This window comes from Danio rerio, chromosome 5 (genome assembly GCF_049306965.1).
Source record: "Danio rerio strain Tuebingen ecotype United States chromosome 5, GRCz12tu, whole genome shotgun sequence".
In the NCBI taxonomy this organism is placed as follows: Eukaryota; Metazoa; Chordata; class Actinopteri; order Cypriniformes; family Danionidae; genus Danio; species Danio rerio.
In genome coordinates this window covers 62,850,597-62,856,005 of record NC_133180.1, presented here as the reverse complement: position 1 = coordinate 62,856,005, position 5,409 = coordinate 62,850,597, and positions in this window count along the sequence as shown.

Sequence of the window (5,409 nt, the reverse complement as noted above, 5' to 3'; positions counted from 1 at the left end):
TTCAGATAATAAAAGAGCAGATTATTCAAATAAGAGACTCCTATCCCTTCAACTTATTTTAGATTAAATGTTAATATGGCTTGCAATAGTTATCTAACACTAACAAAAAAAAAAAAAACATTGCAAAATGTACCTGATATTATCTCCTTAAATGAATAAAAGGGAGGGGTAGATGTAGTTCAGCCAGTATGTACAAATGTCCATGTCCAACAACAGAAAATAAATGCAACTATTGAAAATCAATACATCATAGTAAAAAGAGATGTGAAATTCCCCAATGCAAGTCTTAGATAACACCATTTTATTCATAAAATATATATAAAATCATATTCACTGACAGAACTAAAGCAATACTTAGTGTTGGTGAGTTTAAAGAGAAGCACAACAGTAGCTTTAGTTGGTAACACTGTAGGTCTAACAAGTAAAACATCAATACAAATGGAAATATTTTTTAATTTTGAAAAAAAAAAAAGAAACAAAAAACCTAACAGCCGATTCAAAAGTAAATGTGCATTTTGAGAATGGTTGTGCCTGCGAGTACAATCCTAAATAGATAAAAACTAATAAAAGCCTGAATGTTGAATTTTAAGCACATTTATATTACACACGAGCAAAGAGATGCTCGTCTTACTAAGGCACAGTTTCTTTGGGTGTGAAATGCATACATGTGTCTTTCAGATCTACAAGGCTAAATTACAACGATTGCAAAAGCTTTCAATACCACATCAAAACGAAAAAAAAAACGTTTCCTTGCTTAAATTATCAAAACAAAAATAATACATGTAAGAATATCACACAATGGAATGATGAAACTAAAACTAAAGATGCAATCTGGTCAGATCATCACTCAGCAGCTGCTCAAAACACCCAGAAAAAGAAAGGCAGGCTTCACTCATGTCAACCAGCCTATAAATAAGCAGCATAGATTCACAGCACACATTTTTCACAACCGGGGTCTGATATGGACAAGTAAATCTAACCCAAAATTTGAGATGAGAGAAAAAAAAAAGTGGTTTGTCCCTTTTTTTAAAAAGCACTTCCCTTCAAGTCTCCTATATAACACATGACACTGGCTTAAAAAATTTTAAAGTCTGTCATTCCAAACATGTCAGAGTTTTCTAGTTGTGGATCTTAAAGATGCTTGAAAAAAGAGACAACTTATTTTAATCCATGTAATGAATGTCAACACTAGTCTCGATTATAGTTGTAGAATTTTTTCACCTTCAAGACATCCAAAATATATAACAGACTTAATTTCTTCAGAAGAACATTAAAGGAAAACTCTACTTTATATTAAACAAACAAACAGGTATAGAGTGAAACTGTTGAGCTTTACCATTTTTGAACCCATTCAGCTGTTCTCATGGTTTGGCGGGAGCGTTATTAGCTTAGCGTAGCATAGATCATTAAATCAGATTAGACCATTAGCATCTTTTAAAAAAAGACCAGAGTTTCGATAATTTTTCTATTTAAAGTAGGACACTTCTGTAGTTACATCATGTACTGAGACCAACAAAACGCCAATAAAAAGTTGCTCTTTTCTATGTGGATATGGCTAGGAACTACACTCTCATTCTGGTATAAAATCAAGGAATTTTGCTGCTCTACCATCGCTGCAGCAAGCGCAATGCATTACACAGCACCTGAAAATAGTATGCCATTAAATGGCAGCAAAGTTCCTTGATTATTAAGGCGTGATGAGAGTATAGAGATATTAAAATATAAAATAGCAACATTTAATTTTCCGTTTTTCTTAGAAAAATTGTGATGTTAATTTAACCCTTGTGTATTGTTCAATTTGACTCCACTTTTTGTATTTTAGGGGCTGTTTTTGCCCCATTGACTTCCATTATAAATGACATTTTTTTGATAGCAAAGTCATGACAGCATGCAATCATGCATTCTCGATTGTTGGTTTTCCGTATTGGAAAGAGGTCAGATTTGTCATTTGTATTATTGATCATCAGTTGGCAGTGTTAACCCTTAATATAAGCCTGTGCAAAAAAATAAAAAATAAAATTTAAAAAAAAAACGTTTCTAGCTATATGGAGTATTACAGCAAAATATAGTGTGCATGCATAAATACACTTACTATGTTCCAAGAGCTGAGGCGCTTATTGTTTTATTTTCTCAAACATATCATGGAAAATGAACAAAGGTCCCTTATACTCTTACACACACTATAATCTATATAAAAGGCCAGCTTTTTTTTACAATAACTGATGATCAGCTATAAAAATAATAATAAAGAAAGTAAAAAAGGTAAAAACAATATAAATTGTACCTCTTTCCACAACAATAAAGAATGCATGATTATATGGTGCTTTGGCTCAGAAAATGTCATTATATTGAATCCATGGGGAAAAACAGCCACAAACATAACAAATGGATGAGTGTATTTTCTGGTTAACAACTCTCTTTATTAGGACACTCCACTATTATGGCAAGTCGCGTCTCAGTAAACATTAGTTTCCCCTTCACTTCCGCTCAGCTCATCTTCTTCCTTCAACCCCCACAGCCAACCACAGAACACCTCTTCCTCTCTCGCTCCCTGGGTCTCTCTATTGAACCATTTTTTATAATTGAGGGATTTCCATACAAGGACTCAAAAGGCGGGCGGTAATGTGGTTGTTAAACCTCACATTGCCACATGTTGAATGTGTAAAAAATTTCAAAGCATTTTCCCAAAATATGTCAAAATAAAATTTGTTACCAAAAATTATTCCATTTGCTAAAACGCAGAGAAATGTGTGTCCAAATTAGGCCTCAAACTCACCCCAGAGTAGTTGAAAACATCCCTAATGGCACACAAGGGTTAAAGAGTTTAAGCTGAAACTGTGGTCTATGAACATTCATAAAATCCAAGTCAATGGTTAGCAGCACTTTCAGAGGCCCCCCCAAAAATAGCCAAAACAAAAATAATACTTGTGGCTACTGACCATACCAGATCTTATGAGAACATAATCAGTCTAAGAACTACAGTGCACTGAGAAAGTATTCATAGCCCTTCACTTTTTCCAAGTTTTATTATGTTACAGCCTTATTCCAAAATGAATTAATCTCATTTACTTCCTCATAATTCTACACACAATACCCCATAATGACAATGTGAACAAAGATTTTTTTAATTGTTGCAAATTTATTAAAAATAAAAAAGCTGAAAAATCACATGTACATAAGTATACACAGCCTTTGCTCAATACTTTGTTGAAGCACCTTTGACAGCAATTACAGCCTCTTTTTCAATATGATGCCACAAGCTTGGCACACGTGCCTTTGGAAATTATTGCTCATTTCTCTTTGCAGTACCTCTCAAGCTCAGGTTGGATGAGAAGCGAAGGTGTACAGCCATTTTCAGATCTCTTCAGAGATGTTCAATAGGATTTAGTTCTGGGCTCTGTCTGTGACACTCAAGTACATTCACAGAGTTGTTGTGAAGCCACTTCATTGATATCTTGGCGGTGTCCTGCTGGAAGATGAACCGTCACCCCAGTCTGAGGTCAAGAGCACTCTGAAGCAGGTTTTAATTCAGGATGTCTCTGTACATTGCTGCATTCATCTTTCACGCTATCCTGACTAGTCTTCCAGTTTCTGCTGCTGAAAATCATCCCCACAGCATGCTGTCACCACCATGCTTCACTGTAGGGATGGTATTAGCCTGGTGATGAGCGCTGCCTGGTTTTCTCCAAATGTAACACCTGGCATTCACTCCAAAGCTTTCAATTTTAGTCTCATTAGACCAGAGAAGACCAGGCCTGATTGGTGAATTGCCGCACAGATGGTTGTCCTTCTGTTAGGCTCTCCTCTCTCCACAGTTGAATGCTGGAGCTCAGACAGAGTGACCATCGGGTTATTGATCACCTCCCTGACTAAGGCCCTTCTCCCCCGATGACTCAGCTTAGATAGCCGGTCAGCTCTAGGAAGAGTCCTTGTGGTTCCAAACATCTTCCACTTAAGCACAATAGAGGCCACTGTGCTCACTGGAACTTTCAAAGCAGCAGAAATGTTTTGTAACCTTCCCCAACCTTGTGCCTCAAAACAGTCCTGTCTAGGAGGTCTACAGACAATTCCTTTGTCTTCATGCTTGGTTTGTGCTTCGACATGCACTGTCAACCCTGGGACCTTATATAGACAGGTGTATGCCTTTTCAAATCATGTCCAATCAACTGATTTTGCCGCAGGTGAACTTCAGTAAAGGTGCTGAAACATCTCAAGAATGATCAGTGGAAACAGGGGCTGTTTCTCAATTCCAAGAATGCAGAGAACGAACTTGCGTTCCTGTGAAGACCGGTCTTGCCAGGTGTCCTCGGAAGAACGAACTCGGGAGATCACCAGGGCAGAAAATGCTTCCTGTGAGGAATGAGATGCATCGTTCTTCCCGATGGTCACATGACCTTCATGTGTTTTTAATAGAATATTATTTAAACATTGCAGCATTCATACAAGGATTTTTTGTTTTTCCCGTTTTTAAAATATATACTGTGCATAAAAACAAATATTCTCTGCACATTAGAAATAAAATCGATTTTTATATGAATTTCAGCAAACAAACACCCTTAATGTGTTTATTACTTTATTAAGATGTTCATGGAGATGTTTATATTCACCTTTTCATTTAGGGAAAGTCCTGAGGGAAATAAGGGAAATCTCTGAACTTTAATAATAAATCTAAATAAAACGCAGCGCTTTCCACCTCCAGTCGCAACGACTTCTGGGATTCCTAGAGCAAGTTCGGTGCTCAAGTCTCCATCAGTGCGTCCTCAATATCAAGAACACATCTGGGAAGTTTCATGCGTTCTCTGTTCTTGCTGTCTTGAGTATTGAAACTGAACTTTGGCAGCTGATGATGACATTACAAGAGAACACGCAAGACCGCTGAAGAACGCATATTGAGAAACAGCCAGAATGTACCTGAGCTCAATTTAGAGCCTCACGGCAAAGGCTGTGAGTACTTCTGTACATGTGATTTTCAGCTTTTTTATTTTTAATTTGCAACAATTAAAAAAAAAAAAAAATTCACATTGTCATTATCGTGTATTGTGTGTAGAATTTTGAGGAAATAAATTAATTTAATCCACCTTGGAATAAGGCTCTAACATAAAAAAATGTGGAAAAAGTGAAGTACTATGAATACTTTCCGGATGCACTGTATGTTCAATTTCATGCACAAACCACCTCGTCAGAGCCACATTTAAGAATTTAGTGGAAACTAGTGTTCTTCTTTAGTGTTCAACTGAAGAATAAAAAATGTGATAAAGCTATTTAACGTACAAGTAATTTCTATTGTCAAACAGCTAAAGAAAAGGAAGAAATTTTCAACTTAACAGTCTAGCAACTACAAGAAAGAACGTTGAGGGAAAGCCAGTATTAAAACTACCTTATTCATGACGGGTCTGCAAGAACAACAAA